Source organism: Ornithorhynchus anatinus, chromosome 19 (assembly GCF_004115215.2).
Source record: "Ornithorhynchus anatinus isolate Pmale09 chromosome 19, mOrnAna1.pri.v4, whole genome shotgun sequence".
NCBI classification, from domain to species: Eukaryota; Metazoa; Chordata; class Mammalia; order Monotremata; family Ornithorhynchidae; genus Ornithorhynchus; species Ornithorhynchus anatinus.
In genome coordinates, this window is record NC_041746.1 from 11,441,890 (window position 1) to 11,460,105 (window position 18,216).

Consider the following 18,216-nt stretch of genomic DNA (forward strand, 5'->3'; position numbering starts at 1 on the left):
AACTTCCCTGACCTGCTGACAGTTTTTACAGGCTTCTTGATTTATTCCCATCTCAAACTTAACAGCTTTCATGTGACTGATATTCCCAGAGTCTGGTGTGGCTGTTGCTCAGGCTGGGAGCGGGCTTCTAATCTCCATGTTACTAATTTAAATGAAGTCTTGGGCTGTTGTTTAAAAAAGACATTCGTCATCTCAGGGAGGTTTACAGATCCTCTTGTAATGTAATGTCAGCCCCTTCTGAGATATGAGTTTTATAAAGCCTTCCGATATTGAGTGTTGTGAGACATGCCAAGGTCACTGCATTGTGCCAAAGGGGAGGGAGAAAACATTCTCGAAAAAGCCGAGCGAGGAATTCCCAAGAAAATAGGGAGCGAGGGGGCCACAGAGGCACAGGCCGGGCTTTTGGGGAAAGAAAAAGCTCGTGTCGGAGGGGTGAGAGAGGAGTAAGGGACGGCTTTCGATTTCTCACAGTTCACAGAGCAAGTTCCTTGCAGCCCCGGGCCCCAGAGGAAACCGAGTCTGAACACGGCAGAAGTTGGAAGGCGAGGCCCTGAACTACTGGCAGAGCTGCAGCTGCTACTCTGTTTTCACTGTACACTTTCCAAACCGAGAGAAAAGGTGAGTTTGGGTAAAACAAAGCAGCACGGTAGGAGGGACAGAAGCAAGGTGGGTATTGGCCCAGGAAGAGATATCCTCCAGGTGCAGGAAAAGTTCAACTTTGTTCCCTCTCGAGGAGTTTTCGGTAAGACGATGGGGATTTCAGGGATCGGGAGGGGGAACGGAGATACCTTTGGAGGCTTAGAGGAGAGAAGGAGAACTCGGATTTCCTGATGAGCTAGAGAGGGTCTCACAAATTCACGTGCCTGGGTGTGTGAAGGTCAGTTGCGATCAAGCCAAAGCCAGACAGAAATTGCTTTTGTGTTCTTTGCAGATCAGATAAGAAGTGACAAGTAACAACAGGCTATGACACTGGATGGGATGGAAAGAGAGGATGGGGAGCATTTCATGAATGACTGAATGCCCCTCCCTTTCCTTATTAGGCTCTAAGCTCCCATTAGACTGTAAGCTCCTCAAGGCCAGGCATTGTATCTATAATAATAATAATATCAATTGTGGTATTTGCTCAGCGCTTACTATGCACCAGGCAATGAACTAAACGCTGGAGTGGATACAAGCAAATTGGGTTGGACCTGTTCCCTGCAGGGCTCACAGTCTCAATCCCCATTTTACAGATGAGGTAACTGAGGCACAGAGAAGTGAAGTGACTTGTCCAAGGCCACACAGCAGACAAGTGGTGGAGCTGGGTTAGAACCCATGACCTTCTGACTCCCAGGCCTGTGCTCTATCCACTCTGCCATGCTGCTATTATACTCTCCCACATGCTTAGTACAATCAACTTTCATATTCATTGAGCACTTACTGTGTGCAGGTCACTATACAATGCGCTTTGGAGAGTAAAACATAACAATATAACGGACACATTCCCTGTCTACAATAAACTTACAGTCTGCAGCACATGGGTTCTACAATTTACAGTACAGGAGTTCTATACACAGTAAGCATTCAAAAAATACTACTCTTAGATTTGCCCCAGACATTGTTCTGGGAAACCCAGCTGAGGGGATGTGGAGAGGAAAACGAACATTTAGTCCGCTCCACTTCCAGAATGAGCAGAAATGTAATCTACACATTTCCTTTGTTGTCAAAACACTGGCCTTCGCATTTCCCCTGGTATGGGAAGCAGGGCCCATTCTATCCACCACCAGTACTTACAAATTTACAAACATCCTGAACTGGCAAATGTCTTTCACGGTCTAGACCAAAGCCTTGTCTTTCTTTCTCCCTGCCTTGGTCTGACAGGTGGAGCAGAGAGACAGGTGGGTCAAAACAAACAGGCTTCACCAACAAAAGGATTAAGCAGCCAGAGTGGCATGTAAATAGAACTCCATGGATGCAGGCAGGGGCCACCTACCCCTCTGCCTCGGTGAACTGACTACAATAAAAACACCAACAAGTTGAGGGCTAAGGAAATTGATTCCCAGGTTCCAGGCCCTCTTCAGATCTTATGGGCGGCTGTACAAGCCATAGAGCACCCTCTTCTGCCAGCAGTAACCCATTACCACGGGGTAGTTTCCTAGCCCTATCCGGGGACACCTTCCCCTCCCACATATATGCCACCTTTCCCCACCTTCAAAGCCTCATTCAGGCCACATCTCCTCCAAGAGGCCTTTCCTAATTAAGCCTTCTTTTCCCCGGCTCTCTCTCCCTTCTGTGTTGTTTACGTGCTTGGATCTGTGACCTTTGGATGTTTAATATTCACCCACCCTCAACCCTAAAGCACTTATGCACATATCTATAAATTATATATTATAAAGTATTTATTTAAATTAACATCTGTCTCTCCCTCTAGATTATAAACTTGTCATGGGCAGGGAACATGTCTTCCAACTCTGTTGTATTATATTCTCCAAACGCCTAGTACAGAGGACATAGTAAGCATTCAGTAAATACCACTGATGATTATGAGGCGAGATATGATAAGTGCTTGGACTAAAGTGGTAGTAATTTGGATGGAAAGGAAGGAGCACATCAGTATCGACTTTGAGGTGGATTAAAAGTAGACCGTGAAGGCTAGGTGTGCAATAGGTGAAAAACTACTTTTATGCTGCATGGTGCCACCACTTCCTAATAACAGGTCTTCTAGGCCCTCTGATTTGGAGCACAGAGGAATTAAAGCAACTCCACTGAAGCCAAATGTCAACTTAGCAGCCAAGTGTAACTGGGGCTTCTGGTTCCAAGTCTAAGGTCTGCAGCTACCTCCCCAGCCTGTTAGGTGGAAATGCCTCTTGAGGACATACAATTCCATCAGGACATTTTAATCTTATAAAACCTTGACTCTCAATAACAGACTGCCTATCCCCTTAGTCTTATGTTATGTCTTTTACATGTTATCTCAGGCAGAGGAAATCAACACGGTTGAGTTCACCCAGATTATTTATTTTAAGGAAAAAACACCGAGGCCTAAAAACTATTGCGTGTCTAACCCGTGCTATCTCTATGCATGAGAAAAAGCTGAATGTTTCCTTTGGGATGGGGATTCAGTGGAATTGCTTTTTCATGAGATTCCAGCTCCACTGGAAGCTTGTTCTTAGGGCCTGCTTTAAAGACCTCCAGGAAGGAGGGACAATTTTTTGTTGTCCCTGGACAACTTTTAGGCCAGAGGAGCAGCCCCGTGGAATAAGTGGAAGAAGAAAGTGCTACCGTGAGGGATGTAGTGGGTCCCTTTGATGATTTCAGAGAAACCTCCAAGAGCAGTGGTCCCAGACAGTGCCCATTTCTCCAACTATCAAAGTGGCCCTTAGCAGGGACAGAGTTCACACAATATCCTTTAGTAGCCTGTCTAGTAACCCTGACTGGCAAGAGAGTCTTCCTTTTCTACAACTTCCTACTACTGTTAGTTAAGTCCACTTCTTTTTGTTCTGTCCTTAGTGAAGACAGAGTCCAGTGTGCCTTTATTCAGTGAGGTTGGAGACACCAGAATAGCCACCTGGAAGTTTACTACAGTGCTCTGCACACAGTAATCACTCAGTAAAAACAAGTGATTGAATAGATGTTGGAGGGGAGTGTTAAGAGTCACATTCCACATGGTAGAATATTTCTGAGAATGCCACTTATAGCCACCTTCAACCAGGCCCATGCCAAGGGACAAGGGGAATGGGGCAGGATAGAACTCCTGAAACAGGAGGCCACTCGGAAGGCTCACTGGGCTATTTGAAGAGAATTGCCCTTAAAATAACTTTTCCGTTTCCTGCAGATCATTTTCTAAACAACATGTTTATGTCATCCTTCTCCAACCTTTCAGTTCCCTCGGGACAGCCCTTTTAGAAGAACAAACAACAAACTAAGGTAGGTCTCCAACATCCTAGGTTTCTACCCCTGACTATTCTCCATGTCTTTTAGCCAGTGGTTAAATCTAGCTCTGAATCCCGGGGTCTCACCCACTAGAATCTCTTTCAGATACCAAGCTCTCTGGGAACTCACAGTGAAAGATGAAGGGTTTCTGCTTTATTGTCAGGGAAATACTAAAGCATTTGAGATGTACTGTACAGTTTATTGATTGTCTCGCTTTATTTCCTAGAACAAAGGCTCAGCCTTCCACCCCTCTTCAAAGAGCACCATAGTGGAGGCAACAAAAATACATTTTGATATCATTTGCTGTCCATTGGCTTTAACATGATAAAACTGGCTTTGGTTGGGGGGGAAAGGCATTTATCAGTGATGATTGAATCGTTCATGGCTTAGTTCAAATGACATTGACAGAAGTGACTAGTAACAAAAGAGATCATTTTCCTGAGGCTTTTCAATGGGAAATGGTTAACCCACATTAGTGTGTGTATGTGTACATATCACATACATATTGCACATTGTTTAATAATAATTATAATTATAATTCTGGTATTTGTTAAGCACTTACTGTATGTCAAACATTTACTACATATCAAGCACTAAGGTCAGACACAATTCCTGCTCCACATGGGGCTCACAGTCTAAATAGGAGGGAGGACATGTACTGAACCCCCTTTTTATAGATGAGGTAACTGAGGCCCCGAGAAGTTAAGTGACTTGCCCAAGGTCATACAGCAGGCAAGTGGTAGAGCCAGGATTAGAACCCAGGCCCTCTGACTCCCATGCCTGCACCCTTTCTACTAGGCCATACAGCTTCTGCTTATAAAGTGAGTAGCACTATACAAATAGTAAGAAATTAAGGTAAGCGAACAATAACTCTAACAGCAACAACACTGAAAGAGACATTTATCTATTTATACTTCCCCAGGAAGGGAAATATAATTTTCATCCAGAGACTTCAATTGTTTGCAATCCCTAAACCTTTCTCCTCTTCTTCCTAATGGACAGAAGCAAACTGTCTCTATCAGTCGCAAAACAATTAAGACTAATTTTAATGCAGGCCGTTTCTATTAGGCAGATGTTTTAACTAACAAGGAAAAAAAGGTCTGCTTCTTATTGAGGGACTATAGCATGTGTAATTGAACTTCAAAGATGCTAGGCCAGATTGGACAGCAAACATCAAAAGCTTTTGACTCTAGCTGAGTAAACTTTGTATTCTGACATACAAGTTCTTATCTGTTCTGCTCCAGACTTGAGAGAGGGAGGCTGAATCTAACCAAATCACATTGTTTTTCCTCACAGCTGCCAACTTGGAAAAATATCAGGGCACAAAGGAACCATTAAAAAAGAGAGAGAGAGGAGGGAGAGAGAGATTTTTCTGCTAGTTCCTAAGCAACACAACATTGCCAAGATGGTGGCCACCAGGAAAATGAGATGCTAGCTACTAGCCACTTTTTAAGACCCTGTTTTTTTTCAATTCAGAAAAAGTAAAAGTTTACAGTGAGAACTCCAAGCATGGGTGACATTGTTTTAGTGTTATGGTTTAGTGCATAAACTCCTTTTGCCTGGGGGCTATAAACTAAATACTTTAAAAGATTATTGAGGTTCAGAGTGAAAAAGCTTCCTGATTTTTCTAAAACAAAAATTGCTTTCTATATCGTTCACTGCTTGAACGATTCTGCTTTCATTCATAAAACTTGAAAATGTTTCATTTTAATAGATGATGTTAGACAGTCAAATCATTAGATCATAATTTGATTCCCTTATTATAACTTAGTAATTGAGGAACAGCACATTTTCGCCAAGTCTATGCTCTTTTACCATGTGGGTTAGTTTAAAAGCACCAAATTTTTACTTTTATTTTCTGTCTTTTTTTTTTCCCAAAATAAGCTCACTTAAAGATCTCTAGTCTGGAAACTCCTTGAGGGCAGGGATCGAGTCTACCAATACTATTGTATTGTACTCATCCATGGGCTTAATACAGTACTCTGCACATAGTAAACACTCAATAAATACCATCGATAAATTGACCCAAGTGGCTTAGAGAAAAGCCAAGACTCACTGAATAGCTCGAAGTCATTAGGCAATTCCCAATTTAGGAGCACTCGCACCTTTGGGGAAAAAGCCGAAAAATATGGGATATGGAAAAAACTAGATAGGCAAAAGTTTAATAGGAAAATACCTCAAGTCATAGAGGATCACAGGCTGAATATGAGTACGAAATGTAAAATCATTACTTTTAAAAGTCGACATGACACTCCTTGTGGGCTGGGAACATGTCTGTCAACTTTCTTGAATTGCACTCTCCCAAACACTTGGGACAGAACTTACTTGGCACACAGTAAGCGCTCAATAAATACTACTGATTGACACTGGGTTATACTACTAGTGATGATCGGGAAAAGGGTCTCTCTTCGATAATGGCTAATGACAGTCGGTTGGTACACTGCAGGGCCAAGAACCTGGGTGAAGAACTGCTTATATTGACAGTGGTCTATGCAGTATGCCTTCAATTGGGGGTATTTACTGAGTGCTCTCTTCTTGGCTCGAACAAGGGGACAGAGGCAGGAGAGTGGAAAGCACGTTGCGGTTAGAAGGTGAGCTTTGGAGGGACAAGGAGCAGGAGCTGATGCCCTAGCACCACCTGGCATTCCGCTTCCTGCAGGTCTGGCACTAGAACCCAGTAACCCTGAATCCCAGAGCTGAGTGCTTTCACACTGGATGAACAGCGGGGTTCCTGGGCTTTATTAACAGAACCATAACATGCAAAGACAAAAGCAGTCTCTCTCCTATATTCGGCATTTTCTTTAAGAAAAGATGTGACAAAACTGATGACGGGCCAGAGGAAAATCACCGCCATCATAAACACAACAGCAAAAGCATTCACTGCACACCTAATGAAGGCAGAGCTCCATCCTAGAGGTTTAGGGAAACGAACAGTAGTAGGGATCTTGTCTAACCAACTCGGCTGAACTGTACTCTCCCAAGCACTTAGTACAGTGTTCTGCACATAGTAAATACTCAATAAATACCGCTGATAATGAGGATACAGATGTCCAATCAATCACATTTATTGACACTGACTGTGTGCAGAGCACTGTACCAAGGGCTTGGGAGAGTACAATATCAATAGAGTTGGTAGACACATTCCCTTCCTCCAATGAGCTCACAAACTAGAGGTATAGACAGACATTAATATAAATAAATTACAAATAGGTACTTAAGTCCTGAGGGGCTGAAGAAGGGGTGAATAAAGGGAGCAAATCAGGACAATGCAGAAGGGAGAGGAAAATGATGAATGAGGCTTAGGGAAGGTCTCTTGAAGGAGATGTGTCTTCAGTAAGACTTTGATGGTGGGGAGAGAACTAGGAGCTACAAATCTAATGGGTAAGACAAAGAGAAACCCAAATAATTGAAGGGCTGGCAAATAGATTCCTTAAGGAATTGGAATTATTTCTTACTCTTACTTACTACATAGCTCTTACTATGTGTCAAGCACCAGGGGAAGATATGAGATAATCAAGTCAAACGCAGTCCCCATCTCACATGGGACTCACAGCAGCACAAGTCATTTTTCCAGTATCTCTCCTCTGCAAGGCAGAGGCAAGATTGGAACTCAAACCTGCCCCAGCCAGGCTGGGGAGAGAAGTAGGTCTTTGCAAAGAGACTCGGGACTTTTTAATGACCTCAGGCATAAAATGACTGCTAGCCTGTGGGCATTGGTGGTGATCCACAGGCCTTCAGACATCCTTCTGCCAGCTCCTCAGGGCTCAATGAGTGATCATTCTACAACATGGTGGAATTACTATTAAAAAAAGAAAGGCCTGATAATTTCTTGGTGCCTTAAATGCTGTGCAGACCTATCCTTTCCAATAGCCAATGCTCAAAAATACACTGGAGCTCAACTGTTCTATGTACACCGTAATAGGACCGTTCGGGTGACTGTTAGTTCACACAAAAGAGCCTTATGGCTTTGATACACCTGCTTCAGGAAAACACAAGAGAGTGTATATAAGGAAGTTTGGCAGGTAAATAGAGGGTCTTTAAAACAGCCTTAATCCTTGCGATGTATTTATTTGGTAAGAAGTCGCATTTAATAATGCTCAATATTTATTCAGGACTTTACCTTGGGCCTCTCGGAGGTTGGGACTTCCCTGCTGGTTTCCCTGCCACCCCGACCCCGTGGGTTAGGTGAACTGCAAGCAGGCAGAAACACTGGCAAGAAAAGTAACTTGCCAAGCACCTTTGGGTCAGCCAAAGAAAGAGTAGAGCTACCACCAGGGGGATCCTCTCATTCATTCATTCAATCGTATTTACTGAGCGCTTACTGTGTGCATGGCACTGTACTAAGCGCTTGCAGTGTACAATTCGGCAACAGATAGAGACAATCTCTGCCTAACAACGGGCTCACAGTCTAAAAGGCGGGAGACAGACAACAAAACAAAAAAAAGCAGCATAGTGTGGTGGAGAAAGCATGGGGCTGAGAGTGAGAGGACTGGGGTTCTAATCTCAGCTCTGCCAAATGCCTGTTGTGTGACCTTGGGCAATTCACTTAACTTTTCTTTGCCTCAGTTTTCCTGTTCTCCCTCCTACTGAGAATGCGAGTCCCATGAAGGACAAGGATTGTGTCTATTTGTATCTAACCCAGCCTTTATAACAGTGCTTGACACACAGTAAGTGCTTAACAAATACTATAAAGGGGGTGTGTGTTTTGGGGGGGGCGGGTGGTGTGCATACAATTTGGGTATTTTTCAGATGGCTGGGGAGAGAAGCTACACTTTTCCAGAGGGGCTTCAGGAGAAGAAACATCTTTATCCTGTCCCAAAGCTTCCACCCACCTTCATGATGCTTCATAGGACATAATAACAATGATTAAAAAATTTATTATTATAGTATTTAAGTGTTTACTATGAGAGCCAAGCACTGTACTAAGCACTGAGATAGATACAAGGTAATCAGGTCCCACATGGACTCACATCCTAAATGGGAAGGAGAACAGGTATTGAATTTCCATTTTAAAGATGAGACACAAAGAGTAATTTGCCCAAGGTCACACAGCAGACAAGTGATGGAAGCTGGATTCAAATCCAGATCCTCTGACTCCTGGTACTGTGCTCTTTCCACTAGGCCATGCAGGACTGTGCTCTTTCCACTAGGCCGTGCAGCTTTCTATTCCTTGTAGTATCCTTACTACAAGTATTCTTGGCTCCAGTGGCTTCAGAATTGAAGCCGCAGCCTCAAGGCAGGACATCAGAGTGGATGGGTGAGTGGCTGGTGCGGCAGCAATGGGGCTGCGTCAGGCATGGGCGCTGCCTCAGGAAGGCGGCACGGGAAAGGTGGCAGTTTGAAAGCTCCTGCTCATCAGTCAGTGGTATCTATTCAGGACTCACTGTGTGCAAAGCACTGTACTAAGCCCTTGAGAGAATACAATATAGTAGTGTTGCTAGATATAATTCCTGACCTCTAGGAGCTTACAATCTAGTGGGAGCAACAAAGGTTAAAATAAATTACAAAGCGGAGAAACAGCCAAGTATAAGGACGTGTACATAAATGCTGTGGGGCCGAGGGTGGGGAGAAAATCAAAGTGCATAAGGGGTTCGGACCCAAATGCATCAGTGCCGCAGAAGGGAAGGCGAATAGTTGAGCAAGTCAGGGAAGGCCTCTTGGAGGAGGTGTGATGTAAGTAAGGCTTTGAAGGTGGGGAGATTGGTGGTCTGTCAGATGTTAAAGGAGAAGGAGTTCCAGGCTTGAGTCAGAAAGTGAGCAAGGGGTCGTTGGTGAGACAGACGAGCTCAAGATACAGCAAGCAGGTTAGCACTGGAGAAGTGAAGTGTGTGGGCTGGCTTGTAGTGGGAGATCAGGGAGGTTAGGTAGGAAGGAGAGAGCTGTCTGAGCAAGTGTCTGCTCAAACAGTCAGGGAGGGGAACAGAGCAACTCCGAAGCAAAGGTTGCAGGGGGGAAGGGGGATGTTGGGGAGGAGGAAATATCTGTTGTGTCCTCAGAGAAATGCTCCAGGGCCAGGTGCTCGAATGGACTTCTGACTTCTGTAGAACATCACCACAATAAATACTATTGAATGAATGAATAAATCACATATCATTGTGACCACGCTCCGTGTAATAAAGTGGCATACAAGATGAGACAGAGCGGCAGAGGGGATCTGTCTCTGTGACACTAAAGGTCTAACGCTAGCCTTGCTTGGCCCTTACATATGGTGGAGACCCTACAGAATTAATTTTACATTTCTGAGCCACGGGAAGCCCAGATAAACCATGCTAGAACCCTCCCTCTCAGACAGGAAATGGGATGTCATATTTGGAGGAGGATATCAAGAACTGGGGAAAGAAAAGGAGAGAAACTAATTTTTAAATGGAGAAAGTGGGATTTGATTTTGGAAGAACCATGGAAGAATGCATGTTAGGTTTATGCATATATATTCCTGCACATCCCATCAGGCTAAAACATGATATACAAAATGTTAATTCCTGAAATCTAAACAGACTCAGGTACAATTGTTCTTTATAATGCCTAGCATGCTCTTAATGCTCAATAAACACTAATAATTAAACAAACCACTTGACATTCAGGGGACACTGGGTTATTTCAGTTGGCCCTCATCCTTATAAAGATCAATCCTTAATTCAACCTATTTACTGTTGCAAATTCTGAATTTACTGGCACCATCTACTGCCAAAAATATAAACTGCAAAAGACACTAATTTGCATAGCCCTTACACAAGGTATTGTGGGAAGAATCAAGGCCACAAGGTTGCTTTTGACCCTTCCAGGGTATTTCAAACTGCAGCATTGGAAAATATGTAATTATGAATCACACCCTTCTAAGGAACATCAAAGTGTTCTTTTGGATGATTAAATGGTCACTAAAACTTACCATGATTTTACTATGAGCGCTCATGTTCCAAAGTAAGAGATTAGATTTTCCTTATTGGGAGAGCAGTTCTTAAGACAGTACTACTTAGCCTTTAAATGGATCAAAAAAATAAAAACATTACTTTTTTTTATTGTTGCACACCCTCACAGATGTGGGAGTGTTACCAGAGCGCTGGCTTGGGTATCGATTTATTGCTTATTTGTTTTTCCTCATCTTCCCTAGAGCAGTTGGCCTGATCCTTCTCATACTGGTGACTAATGAACATCAGCCCATTGTCTGGGATCCAAAAGGTCACAAGTTGCTTTATCCACATCCAAAGCATAAGGTTGTCTCTCCATAGTGTGAGCACAAAGCTCCAGGGTCTAAAATATGGAGAGGAAACAACTGGACCCTAAATAAAGGAAAGATGGCTCTGAGGAGAAAGCAAAATGTCTGCCTCCAAATAAGTCCAGGTTTTGGATATCCTCCCTTCTACATCAACCAAAAGGTTGGACAGCTTGAGACTTTAGTCATCCTGCCGGTGTCCTGAAGGGGCTTTGTAGAAGGGAAAGGTGCACCTGGATATACATCACGTAGGGACCCTGAGATTTACGGAGATGGATGCATAAGTAAAGGACAAACGCATTAACAAATCTAGCTGTCCAAAAGTCAGGGGTAATGTTAACCAAGAAGTACATTACTGCGATGCCATCAAAATGTCTTGTTATTTATTTAACTTTTCCATTTTCATTTTTTATTTGGGTAAGATAATTGCTTGAGATAAGCTTCCTGTGTAGAGGCCTGACGCATATCAAATGGCAACAGACAGAATCCAATAGTCCTACAGAACTGCAACACCAAAGATGGGGGGAAGGTAAGCAGATATTTGCATCTCAATTAAAGCTGATGACTTCTGAGGAATGATGATGCCCAGGGAAGAACCTCCCCACATTTAATATTGGTATTTTTCTGGAAAGAGTAGGCTTTTAGATGTAAAATGAGTTTACCTGCATGGATAAAGGAGGTCATTTTATAAGTAGAGAATGCAATATTTCTTTCCCTGTGTTGACACCTCCATGCACTTTGTCTTTCTACATTATGGGGAATATGTTAGCGATTTGATTTTATCTCAAGTTTTTCTTTTGCCTTATTGCAAATAGTATTTTTATCTAAAAATATATTAAACATCTATAATACATGTATTATACATGTATTCAATGTGTTAACCCTAATCTGCATGAGAAGGCATCATGGACCCTTTCAAAGAGAGTTAAGTAGTTTTAGTGTCTGGCCATTGGGGGTTTATAATCCAAGACAGGAAAACTTTTAGCTACTTTTCTAAGAAATGAGAGGTTCAAGGTGTGCAGAAGACCAGTAGATGGCTAATAGGAAGCAGCCAGGGTGAGGATGAGAAGGTCCCGATAATTCACAAACTGAATCATCAGTCATTGGTATATTGAGTGTTCGCCTCCCATAGAAAGAGCAATAGGGCTGGGAGTTAGAGGCCTGGGATTTAATCTCTGCTCACTCTCTTGCCTCCTTTGCAATTTTGGACAGGTCATTCAAATTCTCTGTGCCTCAGTTTCCTCATCTGTAAAATATGAATTAAACATCTGTTCTCCCTTCCCATTAGACTGTGAGTCCCATTCAGGATAGGGACGTTCTGACCTGATTTTGCTATATCTACCTCAGTGCTTAGCACATAGTTCACCCTTAAGGAATATCACACCTATGATTTCTGCAGTCTGAATGTTTAAGTGCTTGCATTTACTCAAGTCAGAGGACAAAGAGCATTCTAGAAGAGGGTACTACTGCTACTATTAGTAATAATAATAATAATAATAATAATAATAGCATTGGTTAAGTACCTTTGTGCCAAGCACTGTACTAAATGCTGGAGTAGATTTACTATAAAGCAGAGCAGACATACTCCCTGTCCCACATGGATCTCACAGTCTAACTAGGAGGGAGAACAGGTATTTAACAGTCGTTTAGAATGTGAGTCTGTTTTTGGGCAGGGATTGTCTCTATCTGTTGCCAAACTGTACATTCCAAATGCTTAGTACAGTGCTCTGCACATAGTAAGCGCTCAATAAATACTATTGAATGAATGAATGAATTGAATCCCCATTTTACAGAAGAGGAAACTGAGGCACAGAAAAGTGAAGTGATTTTCCCAAGATCACACAGCAGGCAAGTGGTGAAGCTGGAATTAGAAATTAGATCCTTCAAAGTAATGAAACCAGGACTTCTGACTTTAGCTCAGGGTTCATTACTGATCCCATGCACGATTCCTTTCGGCATTGATTCCTACATAGCCTGCTCTTCAGAACAAATGTAAAAGTGAGTACTTTCACCCTCCAAGCCCTTTTCCCTTTCTACTGGCATTTCGTTGGGAGAGAGGGAGGGGAGCAGTGCAAGCCACAGAGTTGAGATGATGCAAGGACTATGTAGCAAAAAGTCTAGATCAGTCATGAGTGACCCCTGCTCCTCGGGCTCACCCCAGCCATCACAGGCCAGTCTTGTTCTGCGGGGCCAGGAGACCAGCCCCTCGGGGAACAAGTAGCTTTAGTCTCCAAAGGGAAGAACTACCCATCTTCAGATCCCTGTTCCCTGCCTGGGGCAAAATTGCAACCACACAGATAAAAATAGCATCTGAGTGAACATGGAAGAGAGGGAAGAAGGTGGTACTTCAGCTAGTCATGACACCCAAAAAGGCCCGAGGGGAAATGAGGCAGTGAGTGGAAGGAGCCAGCAAGATCACCTGTTCCTCCTGATCTGTTGCCATAATTCTGTCTCCTTCCTAATAGGAGTTTGAAAGCGTTGAGGGGAGAGTTAACAGTCCTCAGAGCCCTCTAGTCTAGAATGCTTAGAAGGAAACAGTAAAACTCCTCTGGAGCTAAGCTGGCTGTGTCTGAGTAATGCTCCTTGGCACTATTTCAGGTTGAGAGTAAGCTTTCGAAGCAAGACTCAAAATCCCAAACCACTCATTTAGCTGCTGCTGCCCGCTAGGATGGATGGAAGCCAGCTTATCCTCAACTGGAGTGGACAATCCTGGACCCATAGAGAAGACACACAACCTGTGGTTGAGCAAGAAAGACAAGAAGCCCAGCCTCCTTACCAAATGGCGTCCTTCACTTACTTTTTGGTAGCAAGTGCTTTCTGACAATGATAACCATGTTGGTGATTTTTGCACGTTCCACATGCGGGATCCTTCTTTCAAAAATCTTCCAAATCTCGCTGTTATTCTGCCATCTGGAGCCCTAGGCCACTTGGATTCTGTCCTTCCCAAAGCTACAGCAGGAGTCCCAACCTCTTACTTCTGTGCTCTCCTCCCTCTGCTCCCCCGCGCCTGACTCGCTAGCCCTCAGAATAGCCCTCTTAGCAATCTGGCCTGCTCAGCACTGAAATGCTAGCCTCTCCTGCAGGATGCTCACCCTTCCAGAGGCACAGCTGGGAGCAAAGTGATTTTACTCCTTGGAGTGCCAAAAGGGACAGTGGCCTCATCCTGATTCACCTAGGAATAACAGGAAACAGGGGAATAGATAATCATATCCAGCAATCCCTCCAGGGTAGTGGGACTCCCAAAAGAACCCAAGTTCAAACCCTCCCCCTTGCACCCTTGTTTCAACACACCCCATCCTTCCCTCCTATTTTAGAATGCTGCTCGGGGCAATCAATCAATGGTATTTACTGTGTGCAGTGCACTGTATTAAGCACTTGGGAGAGTACAATCCAACAGGATTGGTAGACACTTTCCTTGCCCTCAAGGAGCTTAGGATCTAGAGGGGAGACAAAAATTAAAGTAAATTATGGCTGTGTAACCAAGTGCTGTGGGGTTGAGGGTGGGGTGAATATCAAGTGCTAAAGGGGTGCAGATCCAAGTGCATGAAGGCAGCCTTGCTCTGATTAACATTTGCAAAATCATCCAGTGACCTGTCATCCTGGGAATCTGCCTGACTTCTGGTCGAGTGTCCATCCAAAGAAAATCTAGGCAATGGTTTAACTGTACAGTAGTCAGACTAGATCACTATGATGCTTAGGAAAGAGTTACCAAATAGTGGTTCTCATCTCTACCAGTGGAAACTGCCTTCATCGCATTCCCAAGTCCCAGCTATAGTGGCTGCAGATTGAACTGATGGACAGAAGGGAAAGGTGAAGAAAAGGAGGCCCCTAATCCTTTTGGAGCTGGGGAGTAAATCTTAACTCAGAAAGAGGTGTTAGAGGAGGAGAGAAGGGTGGGATTTTTTTGGCATACTAGATATGTGAAGGAAAGCAGGATGGTCTAGTAGAAAGAGCACAGGCTTGGGAGTCAGAAGACCTGGGTTCCAATCCCGTTTCCACCACTTATCTGCTGTGCAGGCTTGGACAAGTAACTTAACTTCTCCATGCCTCAGTTCCCTCATCTGCAAAATGGGGATTGAATACCGGTTCTCCCTCCTATTTAGACTGAATCCCATGTGGGACCTGATTATCTTGTGTTTATCTTGTGTTGAGGACTGGGCTAGCGAGTCAGATGCGGGGGAGCAGAGGGAGGAGAGCACAGAAGTAAGGGGTTGGGACTCCTGCTGTAGCTTTGCGAAGGACAAAATCCAAGTGGCCTAGGGCTCCAGATGTGTTTATCTTGTGTTTGTGTTTATCTTGTATTTTATCTTGTGTTTTTCAAGCACTTAAAAATACCACAATTATTAGAGGACAATGAGAAGTCAAAGATGACTGAAAATGGATGAGCTAGGTGGGCCTCCCATGATGACTGGGGCATTAAGAAACGGACAGTGCTTGCGGAAGGATATTAGGTATGGGGAAATCACTCTAACCCAGCCCAGGAATCAGATACTCTTAATTCTTAATTATAGAAAACCATATGCCAAGTTAATTGGACTCTACCATTTTATATTTACCTTCACTTTGTTGTTTTAAGTTAATTCTTTCAACTAGTCTTAGAAGGTCAATTAAATGGAAAGACTTAGTCAGTAAGCAGCTTAAAGACAAGAAGGCTAAAGGAGAATCTCAGAAAGCACAGAAGACGCAGAAAGGAGAATTATGGAATGGTGCTAGTACGTTTTTCAGGGACTCACAAATTCAGAAAAAACAGGTCACACAGACTGACATTGAAGAGGAAAAGGAATGTAGAATACAGAATAAGGAATTCAGGCAGATTCCTCCATACAAAGGATTGTCAAAACAGGGAACAAAGTATGAAGGGCTAAACTCAGTAATAGATGTGAACTGTACGCATCACTTCAAGAGGGGAGCGAACAAGTTTGTAGAGCTGGAGTGCCTAGAAAGGTAGTCACAAAGGAGATAATTGGGACTTGAGATAGTGAGCAGATGCATATGTCAGTTTTTATTTCCAGGGTTAGAAAGGCATCAGGCAGGCTTTCTGATGGATTGGGTGAGATATTTTTGAGCCTGGACATTATTATTCTTATGTTCCTAAATACCACCTGACACTACAGCAGCAGCTACCTAAGTCAGATAATGAGGTTGATTATCCTGTAACCATTTACTCATCTTTATTACAAGAATACCTCTTTTTCACCTTCCCTTCCCTGGACTATTTCCAAATGAAGGCTAAAGATTACAAGTTAAAGTTCTTACGGCTTCTGTCCTCATCCTACATCTGATTATTGGTGAAGGATTCATTCAACCAAAGCATTTCTGTACATATCTTTCTACTCTATTGCTGACCCCTACCTAAAAGTGATTTTAAGTCTTTGTTTCTCCTGCTAGATTGTAAATTCCTTGAGGGCAGGGATTGAGTGTACTATTGTACTCTCCCAAACTGTACAGTATTCTGAATGGAGGAAGAGCTCAATACATACTAATGATTTAATTGGTTTAATTGGTTAATTGGTTGAGAAGCAGCATGGCCTAGTGTAAAGAGCATGGGCCAGGAGTCAGAGGACCTGGGTTCTAATTCTGGCTCTGCCACATCGGCTATGTAACCTTAATTTCTCTGTACCTCAGTTCCCTCATGTGCAAAATGGGGATTCAATACCTGTTCTCCTTCCTACTTAGACTGTGAGCCTCATGTGAGATTTGATTCTTTTATATCTACCCCAGTGTATGATATAGTGGTTGGCCCACAGTACACACTTAAATATGATTATTATTATTAATAATTTATTATTCCTATTATTTGATCAATTTGGGGATCCTGTGACATGGATTTCTACTCCTCAAGAACTGTTCCGTGTACTTCTTTCAAAAGCTGAATCTGTGTGGAATAGCTTTTTTGGGAAAGGAATTTTCCAGGGATCCACTCTTATCTTGGGCCTGAATCTACAAAGGGTAAGTCTTACCTTTCCTCCAAAGCTAACACTGGCTGGGATTTTTTTATGGCATTTGTTAAGCGCATCAAGCACTGATCTAAGCACTGGGGTTGATACAAGATAATCAGGTTGGACACAGTCCCTGCCCCCAAACTGGATAGTGTAAATTGAAGGGAGAAGGATTTAATCACCCTTTTACAGATGAGGTAACAGGTACAGAGAAGTTAAGTGACTTGCCCATTGTCATACACCAGATAGGCGGTGAAGCTGGGATTAGAACCTAGGTCCTCTGACTCCCAGACCTGTAGTCTTTCCATTAGGCCACAATGGGATTGCTATTCAGACAAAAGTCATGGTTTACAGCCTCATTCTACTAGTGCCATAACTATGGCATTTATTAAGCCCTTGCTAAGAAGCAGCATAGCCTAGTGGAAAGAGCCAGGGCCTAGGAATCAGAAGACCTGGGTTCTTATCTCAGCTCTGCCACTTGCCTGCTGTGTGACCTAGGGCAAGTCACATAAATTATCTGTGCTTCCTCATCAGTAATATGGGGATTCAATACCTGTTCTCCCTCCCCCTGAGACTGTGAACTCCAGGTGGAACAGAGACTATGTCTGACCTGATTATCTTGTATCTAACCCCGTGTTTAGCATGCAATAAGCACTTAACAAATGCCATAATAATAACTTACTGTATGCTAAGCACTGGGGTAGATATATCCTGTGAAATGAGACACAGTTCCTTTCCCAAATCTGTTTTACAGATGAGAAAGCTGAGGCATGGAGGGGTTAAGTGACTTCCCCAAGGTCACAAAGAAGGCCAATAATGGAGCTGAGACTTGAACCTGGGACTCCCAGTTCCAACTTATTTCTACTTGGCCACGCTTCTTGTAGCATTATGTAAACCCATCCTGCAGAAAGACTTGCTGCCCAAGTAAAGCAGGGTTAAAATGCAGAAATGGCATTGGCAGGCCAGGGTGACAGGGCAGAAAATGGAAGTGGCACCTGGAAGAGAGGAAAACCCAGTCCATAGTAGCCTCATGGCTGCTATGGTGCTGCAAGAACAGGCCAGGAGGCCGGAGGAGGGAAACAGAAATAGGCTTAGCAGTAGTAGTCACCAGCATTAGTGATGAAGATCACAGCTGTTGCTGCTGAGGTTCTGTTT

The 18,216-nt window shown here is 43.4% G+C and overlaps 1 long non-coding RNA gene across 2 annotated transcripts; it reads left to right on the forward strand.

Annotated features, from left to right (window-relative positions):
• The first annotated feature begins 483 nt into the window (after positions 1-483).
• On the forward strand, positions 484-14,011 carry LOC114805739. 2 transcript variants are annotated; one of them, XR_003753764.2, is made up of 4 exons: positions 484-618; positions 3,815-3,906; positions 11,545-11,651; positions 13,721-14,011. It is a non-coding gene; the product is annotated as an uncharacterized LOC114805739 (long non-coding RNA). The 2 variants fall into 2 exon arrangements; XR_005661132.1 differs by having other exon boundaries at positions 3,863-3,906.
• Positions 14,012-18,216: the final 4,205 nt, after the last annotated feature.